The 24107-nt window shown below is 37.7% G+C and overlaps 1 long non-coding RNA gene across 1 annotated transcript in view; it reads right to left on the bottom strand.

The window, feature by feature from the left end:
- Window positions 1-24107, bottom strand: part of LOC125087743 (uncharacterized) — a 292899-nt gene that overhangs the window by 115560 nt on the left and 153232 nt on the right. The window contains exon 8 of the long non-coding RNA XR_007123503.1: window positions 5749-5866. This is a non-coding gene — a long non-coding RNA (uncharacterized LOC125087743). The remainder of the gene's footprint in view (window positions 1-5748; window positions 5867-24107) is intronic.

The raw sequence follows: 24107 nt of genomic DNA, 5'->3' as shown, positions 1-24107 counted from the left end.
AAGGTTTTCCTCCAGAGTCTCCAAAAAGTATCACAGCCCTGTGGACACTCTGCTTTGGCTCTGTTGGACTTCTGATCTCTAGAGCTATAAGATAACAAGTCTGTGTTGTTTTAAACTAAATTCATGAGAATTTGTTGCAAAAATGATAGAAAAACTAGTGAAGAAGTACAAGAAAGAAAATAATAAAGAACAGACCTGAAATCAATTAAATAACAAATGTAAAATAAAGATAATCATCTTAGTTCTGTAAAAAGACATGAAAAGAGATATGGTATGAACAGGTAATGTCAGGAATGAAAATGGGCATCAGAGCAAATGACAGACATTTAAATAATGGGGACTGTATGAACAACTTTTGAAAATGTAAATAAAGCAGATAAATTCTTAGAAAACTATAATGTACTAAAATTGATTCGAGATAGAATGAAAAAGATGAATAATCCTTTACTACCCCAAATCAATAAGCAATGAAAACATCTTCTCTTGAAGAAAATTCCACGAAGGCTCCCTACCAGTAGAATCTAACACTCAAGGGAGATATAATCCAAGTATTACAAAAGTCTTCCAAAGAACATGATATTTGACCAGATATTCATGAATGAAAGGTAATTGCAGGCTAATCTTGCTTATGAACATAAATGTAAAAATCCAAAGCAAACTATTATAAAATCAAGTCCAGGAATAACTAATGAGGAACATGCACTCTGAGCAAATTTAATTTATTCAGGAATGAAAAGTTAATATTAGAAATTAGACCGAGCAATCTCTTTTTTAAATTCATGAGTCATCCCCTCTGCTTCTATTGCATATTAGTCAGGAAGTGGTATTTTTATGGGGGGGGGTGTAGTCGCTCTCCCCTCAAATCCAGAAATATGCTCTGATAGGCATAAAATGAGAAGAGTAGTTTTAATGTCTTGGCCACAGTTGAGATGTGGTGAGCAGACCAGTTTGAAGCCAATTGTCAACTTTGTGCACATCATACCAGAGACAAGAGTGACAGGCTTGGGGGAGAGAGCCAAATAATTTAATTCAATCACTGCAAATCAGCACTTCTGTTTCATGTTTTGGAGGAAAGGCACTATCTTTTTGAACTTGGATAGGAAACATTCAGTCCCTGAAGAGGAAGCAGATACCTTGTGATCATGGGACGTTTAGGATACCATTAATTCCAGGAAGGCAAGTGGAGGGCATGGAAAAATGAAAACAAAAAAACAAGACATCCAAACATCAGTGACAGCACTGAGCCACTAACATAAAACAAACCTCAGGTCTGCCCAGCTCTGAACTTTCAACATTTTCGTAAAGTATTTTCATAATGTAGGGGTTTTTGTTTTTTTGTGTATTACTATAGCTTTAAAACTTAACACAGACTATGTGATTCATAAATGGATGAACTATTCTATAGGCAAATCATTTATTAAGCTAGTAAATGAAAATTAATGGAAATTACTAAGGATGGATCTTAGTATGAGCCATCATAGAAACCTGGTACGAAAGTTGAATAGTGAGTGAAGTTTGATAACTATGGAATTAGTTTCCCTTTATATGAGGCCAAGATAAAAACACGATCTGAAAAACAAACAAATGTATCCTTCACATTCACCATCAGCCACAATTGTCCTAGATACAATAAAAATATCATTTAAAATTTTAACATTACAATAAGAATGAAATTATTATAAATCCCCATGTTTGAGTCTATTTGAAAGTCCTCCACAAAAGTTTTTCACAAAGTGTAGAACAATATATGCTTCAGCTAAAAGCTCCCTTCTTCCTTTAATTTCATGTATTTGCCTAAGAATTACATTAACTGCAACACATACTTTCATAAAAGGTTATAGTACAGGACTTAAAGAATAAAAATCAGTCCAAAGTACAGCTGAAACCCCAATGTTATAAATAAAACCAATTGTTCTGAATATGAATGCAACTATTCTGAAATATTTCCTGTGATGCTGTGTCTTTATTAACCTTAAGAGTGCAATATTTGCATTTAAGAAAAGCCTTCATGCTGATGTAAAGAAATGTCTGAACTCCTAAACCAGTAAAGTGGCCCATTCTCAGAGAAAGGAAAAATATATTTCCACAAAATATATTTCTGTAGGAAAAATATATTTCCACAAAAGGTCAAAAACACTCCTGAAAATTATTATTCTTAACCCTAAGCAATTCAGAATTCCTTGGTCAGTAAATAAATTGTGTGAGTATCTGGGAGGAGGAAATATTCTCCCAACCTCTCTCAAGTTCTTCTGGCTGGTCTGATAATTAAATTGACACAAGACAGATTAACAGAAGAAAAAAAAATTAAATTGTATGTATGTATAGCGGTCTTCTCACAGACATGGGATCTAAGAAGTGACTACAGCAGGCAGCTTTTATACTTTTTAGACAAAGAAACAATAAATCCATGAGGAACTAACAAGACAAGGAAACTTAAGTCTGGGTATTAATTAGGAAGAACTGAAGCAAGAGTGTATTTACTGAGCTTTCTCAGGCTTGAGTTCCCTGGGGTGATAAGGATGCCTCTGGGACTGGGAAACAGTACAGAGATGGTACCTTTCACATGGGAGATTTACTTCCCATTTTCTGGAGACAGAGTAGGGTCAGTGATCCTTTTGCAGTGGTTGTTTCTTAAGCAATTTAATTCAAAATAATCATTATGCTACCATGGCATATCTTGGGTTGTCCTGCCCCGAGACCCAATACAAAGAAGTGAAATACCTATCAGTTGCTTCATTATTCTCAGTCCTGTTGTCTAATGACCATCGTCTATTTAAATGCCCAGAAGTCTACCATTTTGGTATAGTAGGGTCATATCATAATCATTAGCTATAGACAGGACTATTAACTTTTTTTTTAAAGTTTTTTCAGTGTTCCAAGATTCATTGTTTATGCACCACACCCAGTGCTCCACGCAATATGTGCCCTCCTTACTACCCACCACCGGGCTCACCCATCCCCCCACCCCCATCTCCTCTAAAACCCTGTTTCTCAGAATCCACAGTCTCTCATGGTTCATCTCCCCCTCTGACTTTCCCCAATTCACTTTTCCTTTCCTTCTACTAATGTCCTCCATCTTATTCCTTATGCTCCACTAGTAAGTGAAACCATATGATACTTGACTTTCTCTACTTGACTTATTTCACTCAGCATAATCTCCAAGCCCGTCCATGTTGATGCAAAAGTTGGGTATTCATCCTTTCTGATGGAGGCGGAATAGTCCATTGTATATATGGACCATATCTTCTATATCCATTCGTCCGTTGACTTTTCGAAAGAAACGTTACTATAGCTAACTGCAGTTAGATCACCTACTCCTGGTTGTGTGTTGACAGTGGTGGTGGTTCTAATGGGTACAGCAAGGAAGACAACAGGTTATTCCCTCAGTAGACCAAATGCTATGCTTCATTCTATTTTCGACCCATTTGCTTTTTGCTGATTCACCTGAGACGGGAGTATTATCTGGTCCCCTGTAACAGCAAACTCAGCTAGTCTCAAGGGAAAACCTCTGAGATGTATCAAGCCACAACTGCTCTGCTAAAATGCTTCCAAACACCCAACCCACCCACGAAAACTGAGAAGATAATTATTTTAAGCAACTAAGTTTGGATCATTTGTTACCAAGTAATATATAATGAATAAATGGAGCTCATCTGAGAAGCACTCCATTAAAAGGGAGATTCAAGATGTTTAATTTAGGTGAGTCTCCTCACGAAATATTAAGGTAACAGGCCCAAATAAAGTTAGTGGCGTACAGTTCTCCAGAATATCAATTAAGTGAATATCATCTAATTGGAAAGAAAAAAAATCACAATATTGTATAAACCACAGATAATCATTAACAAGAATTACATTAACACATTTTGTACATGCAGGCTCTTCTGTTTCCAACCTATCTAATAATGTGTTCGACAGTTTCCCCTGGAAGTTATTAACTCATCAAACTGTTACTTAGACATGCAAACCATTAGTGGAAGAATATAAAGACTCATCATCGATTTTTTTTTCTCTTGGCTCAAATAAAGCTTGTTATAAAACAATGATTTCTGTCCTTTCTGAACATTTACAGAAATATAAATGTGACTCCGAATATCAAGTTAAACACTGAGAGGTAAAGTGATAAACAGTAATGAGCGGAAGACTAGACTAGGTTCGTGGACCCAATTTCAAAGTGTGTATATATGGAGAGGGGGTTCCCCCACACCAACAGACAATGCTCCACACACCAGCTGGGTGTTATACAAATTCAACTCAGTCTGACACTCTTTACCTGGAGATGTATCAGTTCCTCAAGACTGCCCCCACTTTCCCTACTTCAGACACCAGCTGCAAACCCTAGTTGTTACCTGTACTCTGACCAACTGGATACAGACTTAAAGGTCCCCATAACTTCCTTTTTGGACTTCAGACATCAGTCACAAATGCAAGTTGTCACCTGTACTTCTGACCCACCAGCTATAAATAAAAGGTTCCCAAGACCCTGCCCTCACATCAATTAATTTGCTAGAATGATTCACAGAACTCAGAGAAACATTTTACTTTCTAGATTATCAATTTATTATAAAAAGATCTAACTCAAGAATAGTCAGATGGAAGAGATGAACAGAACAGGTATGGAGAAAGGGTGCAAAACTTCCATGCCCTCTCCGGGTACACCATTCTCCCAGTACCTCTAAGTGTTCACCAACTCGGAAGCTCTTCAAACCCTACTTTTTTGGTTTTTTATGGAGACTGCATTACATAAGCACAACTAATGAAATCATTGGCCATTGTGACTGGTTCCACCACAAACCCCACTCAGGGGAGGTGGAACTGAACCTCAACTACATGCTTCCCTCTCCTGGTTACCAGCCTGCTCTCCCAAACCCCATTAGGTGGGGGCCAAAAAGTCGCCTCATTAACATAACAGAAGACACCTCCATTGGAATTTCCCTCGGAAATTCCAAAGGTTTTAGAAACTATCAGCCGAGAACCATAGATGAAGACCAAATGTAAATGAGAATTATATTTTAGTCAAATATATATTTCTTATGTATCATAATATTACAAAGACATTCAAGGATTAAAGTCAACCTTTCAAACTACAGTCAGAAATGCTGAATGGATATCAAGTAAGGAGACAGAATGAACATCAGTGAGGTTTTCTAGGAATTGAGCTCCTTTTTGATAGAACAAAAAATGTCATGCCTCTTTATTACATGTTGCTATAAGAATTATTACAGCCTTAGAGTAAAAACTGCTTTGTACCATAAGCAGCGCCTGAAATAGAAGTTTTTTGCATTATTTCAAGAATAAAGATAGTTTTCAATAAAATTCGTAATGTTAAGTTACTCTTCCATCTTTTTTATTTTTGCCTTAAATATTGGCAAAAGTATTAACAGTTTCCTAGACTAGTTCATATGCTATCACAATATTATAATAAGTTGGAAACTACTGTATTAGAGTCACCTTGTGTTCATATACACACATTAATATAGCTCCTGACTCTGGTTGATGGGTTCACATGAACCCAAACTCCATTGCTTCCACAAGATTTTGCTATATTGTAGCTTTGCCACCACCAGTGAAATTAAAGTAAGTCTCTATAAACTAGCTGAACCTCAAAAATGGTTCACCACTTATAGACACTTGTGTTCTCAGACACTAGTTACGCCATAGTTTGATTTTACATGGACACTTCACAGTAAGGATGTTATATTAATTAACCTTATGACTAGAGGACAGATTTTTGTCATAAGAGAACATTACCTTAGGGAGCCTTTTTGTTGGTTTTGTTTTCTTTTGTTTTCTCTTTGAGATGTGGGATAGGGATGCAGCTTGGCAGATTTGGAAGCTCAACTTCTTGCATAAGTGGAATAATTGCTCTCTGTGTTGGAAAATATCAGTGTGAAAATGAGATTAAAATGCTCTTGGTTTCAAAAAACATAAATGAGCAAACAGCTGTAAATCTAAGGACTGAATGAGAAACCAATTTGAAATCTGAACAGAGAGGACATCCATTATTCAAATTGCTATCACTAGACAAGTACAAAGTTTATTTGATGCAAGCATAATTTCTGAAAGGTAGCTAAGAATTTCCCTCTTGAAATGAAAAGTAAAACTCTATCCACAGAGCTTGGGCCTAGAATAGTCTTATATGATTGTAGTATCTGTGCTTTTCAAGTCTTGTATATCAATCGATAGAATGGAAAGAAATATGGATATCTTCCTTTCTTGGTAACACTATATTTAATAACGATTTCATGTATAAAACTTCTATTGGCAATAATGAAAATTCTGATCCAAAGCAACCATATCCTAACACCTGAGGAAATTAAGGCATATCTTTGCTCTTTGCTGAATGAACCTAAATCAAATAGGTATGTAATCAAAATATGATATAATCCTATTTACCAAACTATTAAGTAGAATTCAAAAGATTCAAACCATTAAGCCAGAAATAAAATAAAGAAGAAATCACGTATCAAGTAATGATGTTGAGATAAAGCATGGGAGTTTATGAGTGTGAAGAGGCACAGAGTTTGGTGAGAAAATTAAACCAGAAATCTACACACAGAATGGAAGAACATTTTCTCAGAAAAGACAAGACAAAAAACTTAAAAATACAATCATTTGAGGAGTCAAGATGGCGGAGAAGTAGCAGGCTGAGACTACTTCGGGTAGCGGGAGATCAGCTAAATAGCTTATCTAAAGATTGCAAACACCTACAAATCCAACGGGAGATTGAAGAGAAGAAGAACAGCAATTCCAGAAACAGAAAATCAACCACTATCTGCAAGGTAGGACTGGCGGAGAAGTGAATCCAAAGCGACGGGAAGATAGATCGCGGGGGGAGGGGCCGGCTCCCGGCGAGCGGCGGAGCAACGGAGCAAAATCAGGACTTTTAAAAGTCTGTTCCGCTGAGGGACATCGCTCCAGAGGCTTAACTGGGGTGAAGGCCAGGCGGGGTCAGCGCGGCCTCAGGTCCTGCAGGGTCGCAGAAGGATCGGGGGTGTCAGATGTCGCAGAGCTTACCGGTATTAGAACGGGGAAGCCAGCTACAGAGAGAGATCCGATGAGTGACTCTCAGCTCGGGGTTGCCTTGAACCGGTCGCAGGCTTGGTCAGCTCGGAGCGCAGCCGGAGGCCAGGGTGGCGGGAGTCATTGGGCGCTGTTCTCTGAGGGCGCACTGAGGAGTGGGGCCCCGGGCTCTCGGCTCCTCCGGGCCGGAGACCGGGAGGCCGCCATCTTAATTCCTGTCCTCCGGAACTCTACGGAAAGCGCTCAGGGAACAAAAGCTCCGGAAAGCAAACCCAGCAAACCCGAGCGGATTAGTCAGCCCGGCCCCGGGTAAGGGCGGTGCAACTCCGCCTGGGGCAAAGACACTTGAGAATCACTACAACAGGCCCCTCCCCCAGAAGATCAACGGGAAACCCAGCCAGGACCAAGTTCACCTACCAAGGAGTGCAGTTTCAATACCAAAGAGAGCAGCGGAATTCCAAGGAGAAGAAAGCAAAGCACGGAACTCATGGCTTTCTCCCCATGATTTTTTAGCCTTGCAGTTAATTTAATTTTTTTTTCTTTTTCAAATTTTTTTTTCTTTTTCTCTTCTTCTGCTAAATTTTTTTAACTTTTACCGTTTTCTTTTTTAACGTTTTTTAAATAGTTTATCTAAGATATATATTTTTTTTTCCTTTTTTTATATTTTTTCTTTATCGGCTTTCTTTTTTTAATAGTTTCTTTTTTTTTTCTTTCTTAACCCCTTTTTATCCCCTTTCTCCCCGCTCACAATTTGGGATCTCTTCTGATTTGGCTAAAGCATATTTTCCTGGGGTTGTTGCCACCCTTTTAATATTTTACTTGCTCCTTCATAAACTCTTATCTGGATAAAATGACAAGGCGGAAAATTTCACAACAAAAAAAAGAACAAGAGGCAGTACCAAAGGCTAGGGACCTAATCAATACAGACATTGGTAATATGTCAGATATAGAGTTCAGAAAGATGACTCTCAAGGTTCTAGCCGGGCTTGAAAAAGGCATGGAAGATATTAAAGCAACCCTCTCGGGAGATATAAAAGCCCTTTCTGGAGAAATAAAAGAACTAAAATCTAACCAAGTTGAAATCAAAAAAGCTATTAATGAGGTGCAATCAAAAATGGAGACTCTCACTGCTAGGATAAATGGGCAGAAGAAAGAATTAGCGATATAGAAGACCAAATGACAGAGAATAAAGAAGCTGAGCAAAAGAGGGACAAACAGCTACTGGACCACGAGGGGAGAATTCGAGAGATAAGTGACACCATAAGATGAAACAACATTAGACTAATTGGGATTCCAGAAAAAGAGGAAACAAAGAGGGGAGCAGAAGGTATATTGGAGAGAATTATTGGAGAGATTTTCCCCAATATGGCAAAGGGAAAAAGCATCAAAATTCAGGAGGTTCAGAGAACCCCCCTCAAAATCAATAAGAATAGGTCCATACCCCGTCACCTAATAGTAAAATTGACAAGTCTTAGTGACAAAGAAAAGATCCTGAAAGCAGCCCGGGAAAAGAAGTCTTTAATGTAAAATGGTAAAAATATTAGATTGGCAGCAGACTTATCCACAGAGAACTGGCAGGCCAGAAAGAGCTGGCATGATATATTCAGAGTACTAAATGAGAAAAACATGCAGCCAAGAATACTATATCCAGCTAGGCTATCATTGAAAATAGAAGGAGAGATTAAAAGCTTCCAGGACAAACAAAAACTGAAAGAATTTGCAAATACCAAACTCTACAGCTTACAGGAAATATTGAAAGGGGTCCTCTAAGCAAAGAGAGACCCTCAAAGTAGTAGATCAGAAAGAAACAGAGACAATATACAATAACAGTCACCTTACAGGCAATACAATGGCACTAAATTCATATCTCGCAATACTTACCCTGAATGTTAATGGGCTAAATGCCCCAATCAAAAGACACAGGGAATCAGAATGGATAAAAAAACAAAACCCATCTATATGTTGCCTACAAGAAACTCATCTTAAACCCGAAGACACCTCCAGGTTTAAAGTGAGGTGGTGGAAAAGAATTTACCATGCTAATGGACATCAGAAGAAAGCAGGAGTGGCAATCCTTATATCAGATCAATTAGATTTTAAGCCAAAGACTATAATAAGAGATGAGGAAGGACACTATATCATACTCAAAGGAACTGTCCAACAAGAAGATCTAACAATTTTAAATATCTATGCCCCTAACGTGGGAGCAGCCAACTATATAAACCAATTAATAACAAAATCAAAGAAACACATCGACAAGAATACAATAATAGTATGGGATTTTAACACTCCCCTCACTGAAATGGACAGATCATCCAAGCAAAAGATCAACAAGGAAATCAAGGCCTTAAATGATACACTGGACCAGATGGACATCACAGATATATTCAGAACATTTCATCCCAAAGCAACAGAATACACATTCTTCTCTAGTGCACATGGAACATTCTCCAGAATAGATCACATTCTTGGTCCTAAATCAAGTCTCAACAGGTATCAAAAGATTGGGATCATTCCCTGCATATTTTCAGACCACAATGCTCTAAAGCTAGAACTCAATAACAAGAGGAAATTTGGAAAGAACCCAAATACATGGAGACTAAACATCATCCTTCTAAAGAATGAATGGGTCAACCAGGAAATTAAAGAAGAATTGAAAAAATTCATGGAAACAAATGATAATGAAAACACAATGGTTCAGAATCTGTGGGACACAACAAAGGCAGTCCTGAGAGGAAAATATATAGCGGTACAAGCCTTTCTCAAGAAACAAGAAAGGTCTCAGGTACACAACCTAACCCTACACCTAAAGGAGCTGGAGAAAGAACAAGAAAGAAACCCTAAACCCAGCAGGAGAAGAGAAATCATAAAGATCAGAGCAGAAATCAATGACATAGAAACCAAAAAAACAATAGAACAAATCAACGAAACTAGGAGCTGGTTCTTTGAAAGAATTAATAAGATTGATAAACCCCTGGCCAGACTTATCAAAAAGAAAAGAGAAAGGACCCAAATAAATAAAATCATGAATGAAAGAGGAGAGATCACAACGAACACCAAAGAAATACAGACAATTATAAGAACATACTATGAGCAACTCTACGCCAACAAATTGGACAATCTGGAAGAAATGGATGCATACCTAGAGACATATAAACTACCACAACTGAACCAGGAAGAAATAGAAAGCCTCAACAGACCCATAACCAGTAAGGAGATTGAAACAGTCATCAAAAATCTCCAAACAAACAAAAGCCCAGGGCCAGACGGCTTCCCGGGGGAATTCTACCAAACATTTAAAGAAGAACTAATTCCTATTCTCCTGAAACTGTTCCAAAAAATAGAAACGGAAGGAAAACTTCCAAACTCATTTTATGAGGCCAGCATCACCTTGATCCCAAAACCAGACAAGGATCCCATCAAAAAAGAGAACTACAGACCAATATCCTTGATGAACACAGATGCAAAAATTCTCGCCAAAATACTAGCCAATAGGATTCAACAGTACATTAAAAGGATTATTCACCACGACCAAGTGGGATTTATTCCAGGGCTGCAAGGTTGGTTCAACATCCGCAAATCAATCAATGTGATACAACACATTAATAAAAGAAAGAACAAGAACCATATGATACTCTCCATAGATGCTGAAAAAGCATTTGACAAAGTACAGCATCCCTTCCTGATCAAAACTCTTCAAAGTGTAGGGATAGACGGCACATACCTCAATATTATCAAAGCCATCTATGAAAAACCCACCGCAAATATCATTCTCAATGGAGAAAAACTGAAAGCTTTTCCGCTAAGGTCAGGAACACGGCAGGGATGTCCGTTATCACCACTGCTATTCAACATAGTACTAGAAGTCCTAGCCTCAGCAATCAGACAACAAAAGGAAATTAAAGGCATCCAAATTGGCAAAGAAGAAGTCAAACTATCACTCTTCGCAGATGATATGATACTATATGTGGAAAACCCAAAAGACTCCACTCCAAAACTGCTAGAACTTGTACAGGAATTCAGTAAAGTGTCAGGATATAAAATCAATGCACAGAAATCAGTTGCATTTCTCTACACCAACAACAAGACAGAAGAAAGAGAAATTAAGGAGTCCATCCCATTTACAATTGCACCCAAAACTATAAGATACCTAGGAATAAACCTAACCAAAGAGGCTAAGAATCTATACACAGAAAACTATAAAGTACTCATGAAAGAAATTGAGGAAGACACAAAGAAATGGAAAAATGTTCCATGCTCCTGGATTGGAAGAATAAATATTGTGAAAATGTCTATGCTACCTAAAGCAATCTACACATTTAATGCAATTCCTATCAAAGTAACATCCATTTTTTTCAAAGAAATGGAACAAATAATCCTAAAATTTACATGGAACCAGAAAAGACCTCGAATAGCCAAAGGAATATTGAAAAAGAAAGCCAAAGTTGGTGGCATCACAATTCCGGACTTCAAGCTCTATTACAAAGCTGTCATCCTCAAGACAGCATGGTACTGGCACAAGAACAGACACATAGATCAATGGAACAGAATAGAGAGCCCAGAAATGGACCCTCAACTCTATGGTCAACTCATCTTCGACAAAGCAGGAAAGAATGCCCAATGGAACAAAGACAGCCTCTTCAATAAATGGTGTTGGGAAAATTGGACAGCCACATGCAGAAAAATGAAATTGGATCATTTCCTTACACCACACACGAAAATAGACTCAAAATGGATGAAAGATCTCAATGTGAGAAAGGAATCCATCAAAATCCTTGAGGAGAACACAGGCAGCAATCTCTTCGACCTCAGCCGCAGCAACATCTTCCTAGGAACATCACCAAAGGCAAGGGAAGCAAGGGCAAAAATGAACTAATGATTTTATCAAGATCAAAAGCTTTTGCACAGCAAAGGAAACAGTGAACAAAACCAAAAGACAACTGACAGAATGGGAGAAGATATTTGCAAATGACATATCAGATAAAGGGCTAGTGTCCAAAATCTATAAAGAACTTAGCAAACTCAACACCCAAAGAACAAAGAATCCAATCAAGAAATGGGCAGAGGACATGAACAGACATTTCTGCAAAGAAGACATCCAGATGGCCAACAGACACATGAAAAAGTGCTCCACATCACTCAGCATCAGGGAAATACAAATCAAAACCACCATGAGATATCTCCTCACACCAGTCAGAATGACTAAAATTAACAAGTCAGGAAATGACAGATGCTGGCGAGGATGCGGAGAAAGGGGAACCCTCCTACACTGTTGGTGGGAATGCAAGCTGGTGCAACCACTCTGGAAAACAGCATGGAGGTTCCTCAAAATGTTGAAAATAGAACTACCCTATGACCCTGCAATTGCACTGCTGGGTATTTACCCTAAAGATACAAACGTAGTGATCCGAAGGGGCACGTGCACCGGAATGTTTATAGCAGCAATGTCTACAATAGCCAAACTATGGAAAGAACCTAGATGTCCATCAACAGACGAATGGATAAAGAAGATGTGGTATATATACACAATGGAATACTATGCAGCCATCAAAAGAAATGAAATCTTGCCATTTGCGACGGCGTGGATGGAACTAGAGGGTATCATGCTTAGCGAAATAAGTCAATCGGAGAAAGACAACTATCATATGATCTCCCTGATATGAGGGAGAGGAGATGCAACATGGGGGGTTGAGGTGGTAGGAGAAGAGTAAATGAAACAAGATGGGATTGGGAGGGAGACAAACCATAAGTGACTCTTAATCTCACAAAACAAACTGAGGGTTGATGGGGGGAGGGGGTTGGGAGAGGGGGTGGGGTTATGGATATTGGGGAGGGTATGTGCTATGGTGAGTGCTGTGAAGTGTGTAAACCTGGCAATTCGCAGACCTGTACCCCTGGGGATAAAAATATATGTTTATAAAAAATAAAAAAAATTATAAAAAGAGAAAAAAAAATACAATCATTTAAAACCTCTGGAAATTAGGGACACCTGGGTGGCACCGTCAGTTAGGCGTCTGCCTTTGGCTCAGGTCATGATCCCAGAGTCCTGGAATGGAGCCCTGCATCAGGCTTCCTGCTCAGCAGGGATCTGCTTCTCCTTCTCCCTCTGCTGCTATCCCAGCTCTCTCACTCTCTCACTCAAATAAATAAATAAATAAATAATCTTTAAAAAAAGTAAATAAATAAAAGCTCTGAAAATTGTTCTAAGGCCATACAACAAATGGAGAAAACATTTTTTCAGGAAAATCTACCAAATCTCAGTAGGCAAGAGTCCGTGGCAATGGAGATTTGACCATTCATTCTATGTTATGAAACCTCTTGCATAGGTGCTCTCCTCCAGGAAAACATGGCCAAGAAGATAGAGGCTTTCTCTCCACTCCCCAAACCACACCCTAGAGCTTTAGTTTTTCTATAGGAAAAGAGATCTACCTTTGACATCATCATGTTTCCTTAGTGAAGAACAAAACAGCTACAACTTTCCCTGATGATGACAAGTGCTGAAAGTCAAGCCACTATAGAAAAACAAGCATCTGAGGGGCGCCTGGGTGGCTCAGATGTTACACCCCTGCCTTTGGCTCAGGTCAGGATCCCTGAGTTCTGGGATCCAGCCCTGCACTGGACTCCCTGCTCAGCGGGAAGCCTGCTTCTCCCTCTCTCACTCCCCCTGCTTGTGTTCCCTCTCTCTCTGTGTCTCTCTTTGTCAAATAAATAAATAAATAAAATCTTAAAAAAAAAAAAAAAAGAGGGACGCCTGGGTGGCTCAGTTGGTTGGAGGACTGCCTTTGGCTCTGGTCATGATCCCGGAATCCCGGGGATCGAGTCCCACATCAGGCTCCCAGCTCCATGGGGAGTCTGCTTCTCCCTCTGACCTTCTCTTCGCTCATGCTCTCTCTCACTGTCTCTCTCTCAAATAAATAAAATCTTTAAAAAAAAAAAAAAGAAAGAAAGAAAAGAAAAAAGGAAGAAAACAAGCATATGAGAAAAAAATCTAAACAATTAGAAATGGTAGACTAGCCTGCTATAATTATCATCAAATCATATTAATTAAATTAATTAAAGTACTTGAGAGTGGTGGAAAAATAGGCAGGGACTTCCAGGAGGCCAAAATAAAGAGTTAAAACATGGATTAAAATGCACAGAGGTATGTATTCATTGATAGAGATGGTGCTTCAAATGAGAGGTTCATTTATCTTTTAATCATTAAGGAACAGAGGTATACAAGGCAGTGGAAAACATAAAAAGCAATTCATACCAAAGACAGACAAGTGAATTATAAACTTGTGAACTCATATGCAACATAATTAGAAAAATAAAAATAACCAAACACTGTCTTTTTACTACACAGTTACCAAAATACTTGATAGCATACACAGAGATAAAGGAAATATATTATTGATAGAATTACAAATCGATGAAACCTCCTTGGAGGGAAAAAGTAAGTTATACAGCAAATTGAAAGGTTCACCTATTTTTGACTTGAGGATTCTAACCCACAGTTTTATTCCATATCATGTTCAAATATGCAAGAGTTAATCTAATGTAGGTATTAGGAAAATGCTTTTGCATTCAGGCTACCTTCTATTTAAGCTCTGCCATTTACCCTGTGTGAACTTCAAAAAATTATTGAAATTGTCTCTTCATTTCCCCCATATACAAAATGGAAATAACCTAGAGTACCCTCTTCATAGGACTGAATTATTTAATCATATATTTAATACTTCAGAGAAGTGCCTGTGATGGACTAGGTACTATATAGGTGCCTATCATTATTAAAAGAATGCAAAGAAATGTGTGCAATAAGGTTATTTATAGCTTTGTTTTACAACATGAAAAATAGAGGAAACAGTAAAATAAAAAAGGGAAAATCTATGACTATCAATAGGGTAGTGTTATATATTTTTACAGTACAGCATAAAATAGAAATATATAAATATATATCTGCTGACACAAAACTATCAGCAACATATATGCTTAAAATAAAATGAAACTATGGACTAGAGCATGTAGCATGCCTCAATTTTGGACTCTGAGAAACAAACTGAGGGTTTCGGAGGGGAGGGGGGGTGGGGGGGTTGGGTGAGCCTGGTGGTGGGTATTAAGGAGGGCACCTATTGCATGGAGCACTGGGCGTGGTGCATAAACAATGAATTTTGGAACACACACACAAAAAAGATTAAATAAAAATTTAAAAAAATTTTAAAAAGAAAGAATAAAGAAAAATCTATCCATTTATCCGTTGTATTTTAGATGTATAGCCAGTTGCTTGAAGAGCAACAAGAAAACGTCATCAGTGTTTTTGAAGAGAAGACCCAGGTTATCTGGAATGTGAAAGAGTCTTTGTTTTCATTATAGACTCCTTTGCTTTATTTGAACTTATGTCATTTGTAAAAATTAATATTAGAGTATTTTTAATTAAAAAATAAAAAAATAAAATGACCCCTATTTTCAACAAAAATAAAGAAGACACTTTTATGACCTATGTTCTTAATTATGCTGCTAGCTTGTAATGCCACTTATCCGACTGAATCTAGGATACTATAATTTACAAGCAGTTTTATAGATTAGAGGGTTGGACAGCTAAGTTTCAGTTGAGATAAAATTCTTAAGAATGATATCCACGCAAAAATATTACATACTAAATCCAGCACCAGAACATCCTTGCTCAGATTACTTCAATTACCCCTCCTCCTTCTACCTATACAGTCATTAAATTCCTTTTTGGTTTCCTGAATATATATCCTCTTGACATCAGGTTCTTTGTATGTGTTATTTTCACTCTTTGAGATAACTTCCTTCCAGCTACCAATTAACTCCAACATATCCTTTAAATATTAGCTCAAATATTACCTCTTAATAAATGACATAAGTCCATGAATTTCTATATTACAGAATATATAATTTTACATTTCAGTGATTTTCATAAACCTGGCTTCCCTCTAACTTATCCAGGGAAAACAGAAACTGTACCAGCACATCATTTTGACCCCCAATTTCCAACACAATGTTTGACGTGTAGCAGACACTCAGTGAAATAGAGGTAGTATTTCAAAATAGGGAAAGCATGAGGAGCAAATGAATTATTATCAATCAATCTCACATATTCTCACTTTGCTTCTGCATGCTTATTCTCTTTAACTTTCTAGTACATCTCTAATACATTATCATTTAAAGCATCTTCTAATTTCACCACAGAATTAGGGGGGTTGTTTTTGTTGTTTTTATCACCAAAAATGGTACAAAAGCCAGAATGGTTTAATAAGAGGATGTGCTGTAGTAATGCATGCCACTGAATTATAATAAAGAAGAAAAAATTACTGTTACCAGAGTGAAAAGTTTTTACCAACTGAAATATAAATGACAAGTTAAGAGAAACTAATAACCAAGATATCATTTGTCTCTATTATTTTAAAGGCGGGCCAGAAATTGTTCAACCATTTTTTTTTTCAACCTCATGTAGAGGTAAACAGAGACGGATTGATCAGCCACTGTGTTAAACCTGAGCTCATTGGTTTCTCTTTCAAACACCTTCAACTTGAGCATTCAAGGAGCCAGAAAACGTCAAGACTTTCTGAATAAACTCTTAAGTCCATGATAGTGTAATTACGATTGGGTGTGCCAAATGAGGACAAATTGAAATTTTATTTACTCATTAGGCAAACATTTTTTTTTCTTTTATACTGAGTTTCTACTGTACCACATTTGCAAGTCAAATTGACTATGTTGTATCAAAACCGGACTGTTTTACTCAGAGTGAGTTGGATGGATTCTCTTTATTATAAATGAACAGTACAAAATCATCTGAAAACTTACTGGATGTATTCTGAGTGCCAGAGAAACTTAAAATATGATAAAAGTTATTCATAAGTATTCTTGCACATTGGAGGGTAGAGGCAGCAAATGGAGAAGTATCTTCTCTACTACTTATATGTAAATACCAGATAATTTGGCACATCAAAAAAAAAAGCCACATTTTTGGAGATTTAAGAAACTTTTGAAACAAAAGTAACATATGGGTTGGGACATTTCTTTTTAGTAAACTCAAAACTAAAAACTCCATTCTCATCTTAAATTAACCAACATAACATTCCTTCATTAGTGGCAAACAACTGTAATAGATTGTTTCCAAGTATGTTGTTTTGAAAAGCACGTTTTACTACTTTAAATTTATTATTTAATTAAATGTTTTATCCTGATATATAGATTCACATGCAGTTGTAAGAAACAGAAAGATCACATACACCTTTTAACTGATCTCTCTAATGGGGCCATCTAGTAAAACCAGAGTACCTCACAACCAGGATACTGACACTGATAGTCAAGATATGGAACATTTCCATTACCACAAGAGTCCCTCATGTTCCCTTTTATACCCATAGCCACTTATTGTCTTAATCCCAACCCCTCCTTAGACCCTGGCAACCACAAACCTCCCGATTTCTATAATATTTTCATTTCAAGAATGCTTATATAAATGGAACCATACAGCATTTAAATTTTTGAGACTAACTTTTTTTCACTGGAGATTCTCTGAGATTTCACAGATTCTTTGGAGAATCACCAAAGTTGCTGTGTGTCTCGATTGTTGGTTTAATTGCTGAGTATTTTTCCATGGTATGGATGTATCACAGATGGTTGAATAATTTACCTGCTGAAGAACATCTAGCTTGTTGTTCCCAGTCTAGCCATAAACACTTGTGTATAGTTGTTGTATGAACATATGTCTTTATTTCTCTAGGATAAATGGCTAGCAGTGAAAGCACTGGATTATATGATATACTCATACTTTTAAAGAAACTGCTACTCCACACACTGGCCTGGAAAACCTGTCTTCAAACTATGTCCTACTGTGAGACTTCCTATCCAGTTTGCCTTCTTTCCCCTTCTTCTTTCATGGGTGTCAAACCTACATCACAGTTTAAGGGACCTCTCAGTGTTTATTCTCCATGTCCCTACACCTTCTAGGGGTTTCCCCATAAATCTCTTGGTACAACGAATCCTGTTCTAATGTCTGCTTCTCAAAGGTCACAACGAACACAAATTCTCTTTAAAATAATTGCATTTACGTGGTGGGAAAAATGAATCTGTGGACTAGAACATGTTAAACAGCAAAAAATATAAGTACTACGTGAATTTAGAACAACATTATGAATACTGTGAATAAGTATCTTAACTTTGAGGAAAATTGTTTTACAGAGCCCAGGAAAACACTGGAATAATATACCTTGCTAAAACCAAAATGAGATATCACCTCATACCAATCAAAATGGTTAGTAGCAAAAAGACAGAAAAATAACAAGTGCTGGCAAAGATGTGGTGAAAAAGGAATCTTCGTTCATTGTTGCTGGGAATGTAATTTAATGCAGTCTCTATGGAAAACAGTATGGAGGTTCCTCAAAAAATAAACAATCCAGTGATTCCACTTCTGGGTATTTAAGCAAAGAAAACAAAAACACTAAATTGGAAAGATGCAGGCACACTTAAGTTTATTGCAGCATTATATACAAAAGCCAAGATACAAGGGCAAGTTATACAACTTAAGATAAGTGAATGGATAAAAAAAGAGGTTGTGTGTACACACACACACACATCTATACTATTATGGAATATTACTCAGCCATAGAAAAAATTGTCATCTTGCCATTTCCAACAACATGGATGGACCTAGAAGGTACTATGCTAAGTGACATAAGTCAGACAGAGAAAGACATGCCATATAATTTCACTTACATATGGACTCTAAAAAATGAACAAACAAAAACAAAAACCTGACTTATAAATACTGAGAACTGGTGACTCTCAGAGGGGTGGGGGGAGAGGGATAGGCAAAATAGGCGAAGGGGATTAAAAGGTACAAATTTCTATTTGTAAAATAAGTCATGGCGATGATAAATACAGCATAGGAAATAGTCAATAATATTACAGTAACTTTGTATAGCAACAGATGGTAGACACACTTATCATGGCAAGCATTTTCTGACGTCTGTAACTGTCAAATCATGATGTTATACACCTGAAACTAATATTGTATGCCTATACTTCAATTAAAAATAAAAATTTTAAATATAGATATGCTTATGCTTTGGTTATATTAATATTTATAATAGAATATTCAGATACTGGTGTGGTTTTAAATATGTCTCAAATCCTCTGAATTCCTCTCATCAAAAAGGAGTCTGATCCCTCTTCCACTGAATATGGGGTGGTTTCAGTGAGTTGTTTTTTAATAAAGAAATGAAGCAAAAGTGCCTAGATTATAAAAAGCAATATCATTTCTGCCTGGTTCTTTCTCCCTTAGGATATGTGCCTCAGAAGCCCTGAGCCTTCACGTAAAATCCTGCTATACTACATCTACTGTGCTGGAGAGACCTTGCAAAGAGATCATATAAAGAGAAACCCCAGAAGTCCCAGTTTCCTCACCCCCAAATGTCTCAGTCTCCTAGCCCAGGTAACAGATACTTAATCCCACCTTCTAGCTTTGGAGTTACCCTAGCCAATGCCAACTAGTTCAGAAGTAAGCAGTCTCCACCAGAGCACCATTACTCCTGAGCAGAACAAGTGTTACTGTTTTAAGCTACTAAGTTCTGGGGTGGTTTGTTATGCAATGAAGAATTTCTGGAACTATTAGTTTCTAGATCTTGCTCTTTTATATTTTGAGTTTGAAATAATCTGACCCCACTTTCCAGTCAAAGGTAGATATATAATTTTATTCATTTTTTTAAATTTTTCTAGCTTAAATGTAAAATGATATTCTTATTTAAGTTTTGGGAGTGACCGCATACAATCAACCCCCATGGATCCTCACTATTGAATATGATACATGTATTTCTTTATGTAATATTCAAGCATGAAAAATGAAACTAGTGAGAGATGATAAATGTAGCCTCGAAAATGGGCTTAACAAATTCACCAATTTGTAGAAATGCACACCCCAGGACCCAGTTTCACTTCATATAATATTTAAGAAACAGAATCTGTAACTATGATATGCTCTTCAAACATACTGCAATCAATAACACTTGAAGGACTGTATTATCCCAGTAGGAGTCTGTAAAGCTCTAAACTTAAAGAAAATGTCACACAGGAACAAAGTTCCATTACTGCATCAACCACACAATTATCAGCCCTCTCCAAACCTCTCATCAGAACATTTGCCTTTTCCAGCCTTTTTTTTTTTTTTTTTTTTTAGCAAAAAAAAATGTTGAAAAGCAAACAAAGAGAAACGAATATTAATAATCCCATTCTCTGGGCAGTTTCAAATAGATACAATTTCCATTTCTCCTTCTGTAAAACTGACAACTCCTATGTTTGATCAGGCCAGGGACTTAATAAATGTCAGCTTAACTAATTAAGTTTTTATCCCACACATTTGAAATATTTCTTTACCTCCTCAAATAAAAAAAAAAAAGTTATACAACCATTTTTAAATATGATTGATTATTAAAAATAACATAATGACACAAGGAAAGTACAACTGAAATGTAATTTGCTGACCTGTAACATTCTCATGAAATGAGATGAATATAGGTGCAATAAACTTAAAATTTAAAAAGTGTTTCATTTTCTGAGCTCCTTAGTGACAGGAGCTAAATTAAATAAAAATATTAATGTTCTCAACCCAGAAAAACAAGATCATAAATCCCATTTCATATCAAAGTATTGCAAGTGGTGCCCTGAAAGCCAGCCCACCAATACAAGATAAAATTAGTCTGTGGAATGCTATGTATATTGGAAACATACAATAGTGAAAAAATCCAACTGATTTGGAAATTCAAGATATTAGTGAATCTGAACATGTCTTAATGTGCACTTAACTTAGGCTGTGTCTAATAATCACATAACACCATTTTCTTTTTCTCTTATACAGAAGTTTGAAGTGACAGAATTAATACTGAGATTCAAAGAACATTGTTGCTGATATGGTCATTTTTATTTCTGAGGTCCCTTCTGAGCTTCTAGGGTCTTTTTTTTTTATCTTTTTTTTAAAGATTTTATTTATTTATTTGACAGAGAGAGATCACAAGTAGGCAGAGAGGAAAGCAGAGAGAGTGGGGGAGGCGGCTCCCCGCTGAGCAGAGAACCCAACATGGGACTCCACCCCAGGACCCTGAGATCATGACCTGAGCTGAAGGCAGAGGCTTAACCCACTGAGCCACCCAGGCGCCCCATGGGTCTCTTTCCTCTTACCCTTTTTCTCTCTTTTCTGTTATTCTTCTTACTCAGTTGATTAGTTAGTATATTTCGTGTACCTTCTTTTTGCCTCTTATGGGCTCAAGGGCTATGAGATCTACTTATTCTCAAGAAAATATCAAGTTACAGATACAGTCAATGAGTAAACAGACTTCAATATAAATGTAAAAAGAGACTGGAGGGGAGAACACAGACATTAGTTCAGGACTTACAGCCTAAATAAAGTAAGACAGAAGAAAAGCAGAAGAAACAGATCAGGTCCGGTACGAAGCAGAAAGGAGAGAATTACAGATAGCAATACTTAGAGAAACAAGTCCTAAGTAAGGAAATCTCATTGGAAAAATGAGTCTTGAGATTGAATGGAAGATATGCAATTAATTAACAGAGGGTAAGACATACTTAAATTTTACCGAATACCCCTTCCAAGTCATACTGTAATTGAATTGGGCCTAGGAAAGAAGCTGTTAATCATAAAGAAAATCAGGAACAATGGCCCAGAGACAAAGGGGTGGGAACTAAGAAACTGAATCAAATGGTAAGTGTGAACAAGAATATAGAAGTTTTGGGGGGGTTTTCTTTTTTTTTTAAGATTTTATTAATTTATTTGACAGAAAGAGAGAGCACAAGTAGGCAGAGAGGCAAGCAGAGGGAGAGAGGGTAGCAGGCTCCCCTCTGAGCAGCCTGGCTCAATCCCAGGACCCTGAGACCATGACCTCAGCCAAAGGCAGAGGCTTAACCCACTGAGCCACCCAGGCACCCCAAGAATATAGAAGTTTGACTGCCAGGCCAAGATGCATAGAGTTAATTGATAATAAGAGGACATTACTGGCATTCACATATCTCAGTATGATTTCTTTGTGATGGCTATTTCTCTCTCAAAGCCAAAAAAAGATACTGAAGAAAAAAATATTAGTGATTCTCTAAAAAGACTTCTCCCCAGAGCCACCTAACCCATTTAAATTCTTGCGCAGAGACCTATGTGAGGTGTCAGAAGAGTTGGGAGTCAGATCCTACAAGAAATGATACAAGTATGCTCATTCGAAATGCCACTTCCCTTCTCATAAAGAATAGGGAAGATGTCATCTGGGAATTACAAGGTATAATCCCAAAGGGAAAAAGCTTTCCAGGAAGTGTGTTGTTCATGGATTAAATGTTAATATGCTCAGAGGTCTGGCTAATCATTAAAATCGAGGCTTTGGGGGGCGCCTGGGTGGCTCAGTGGGTTAGGCTGCTGCCTTCGGCTCAGGTCATGATCCCAGGTCCTGGGTTCGAGCCCCACATCGGGCTTTCTGCTCAGCGGGGAGCCTGCTTCCTCCTCTCTCTCTGCCTGCCTCTCTGCTTACTTGTGATTTCTCTCTGTCAAATAAATAAATAAAATCTTTAAAAAAAAAAAAAATCGAGGCTTTGCACAATATGTCAACCCCCGGCCCATGCAAGAGATGGACTCTTCCGAGGAAGTTCCTGAGCTATTTGGCAGTACCCTAAGTTTACCACCCATTAAAATATCAACCGTCCTCCATTTCCCAAAGCAGATATATTGCCTCACTATTATGTAATAGGTGACTGCTTTCTCAGTCTGAAATAGCACTGCTCTACTTTAGACGGGGAAGAAGAAGCAGTGACACACTATTTGAGTTTTGTCAGAACAGCTCAGGTGGCCCGTGGCTGACACCTATTGGAACAGTCACAAAGCTATTCATGCTCCAGTGGTCTAAGTGGCAATTTGCTAAGGATTCAGCACCAACTCTGCTCCATTTATATTCCTTAGCAAGATTTTCTTCTGCTACTTCTCCATCTCCCTAAGCCTTATGATGAGCAATGGATTTGTATTGGTTGGCCTATAAACAATAGGTTAACTTATGTTGAATTGCTCAAAGTGGCCAGGTGAAGTCTTAGAAAAACATGTAGGGGCAGGAGATAAGCTTATCTTGGCAGATAAATCTACTTCCATTACAAACTGCTGAGACTTCAAGTTACATCTTGAAGCTTGCCCTCTTGAAGGCATGGGCATTTCAGGAGGGCTTGGCCAACATTTCTGTTGGGATAAGCAATTCGTGTTACCAAAGGCATGGAAATCATTTACCTACTCATCCAGTCATTGATTTAATAAGCACGTTTATCCAAGTTCACAGACTGGTTGCCAATGAGCCGCATTTAGTCCTCAAACATTGTCCACCTATTGGTTTTTAATTGAAGGAGTCCCCCAAAGCTTCACAGAGGAAAATGTCACCTAAGGATCTGCATTTTGAAGACTCCCCCCGACTCAGAAAAATCACAAGATATGTTGCCATAGTCAGCACTCCTGGAAAACAGATTAGCTGGAGCTCAGCTCAATATAAGCTAAGTAGAGATAAGTAGAAGATAAGTATATCCCCTCCTGGAAGGCCCTGGTGAGCTCTCTCGTTTCCCCATCTTCCCTCTCTGCCCCAGTCCCCCATTAAATTTACAGCAGACATTTTTCAGCTAGATATTTAACTGTGTTATGTGTCTGACCTTGAACATGTAGGGTTTAAAGAGCTTTGCTAGAAAAGTGTACAGCTTTTAGGATGGGAAAACAAATTCTCTTTGTTGGAGAAGAAACAGTGTGTTACTTGCTGTGCCTGCGGTGCGGATAATAGTTACTGAGCAAACGGGGTTTCTTCTGAAGATTCCATTCTTGAGGGGAAGGAGGAGGAGTGTGGCTAGTTTTTGTTAAACTTCATTAATGAATTTCCAATCTGAAAGGATAGACCCTTATTAGCCAGAACTCTATTATAGTTAGAGAGCTAGGCCAACATGATTCTCCCTCCCAGGCATTTAGACATGGATTTTAAGATATTTTTATTTTATGACAGCGAAAGACACAACGAGAGAGGGAACACAAGCAGGGGGAGTGGGAGAGGGAAGCAGGCTCCCCGCTG

The sequence above is a fragment of the Lutra lutra genome, chromosome 16 (assembly GCF_902655055.1).
Source record: "Lutra lutra chromosome 16, mLutLut1.2, whole genome shotgun sequence".
In the NCBI taxonomy this organism is placed as follows: domain Eukaryota; kingdom Metazoa; phylum Chordata; class Mammalia; order Carnivora; family Mustelidae; genus Lutra; species Lutra lutra.
The sequence above is the reverse complement of the archived record's forward strand: the minus strand, read 5'-3'. Positions and strand labels throughout refer to the sequence as shown.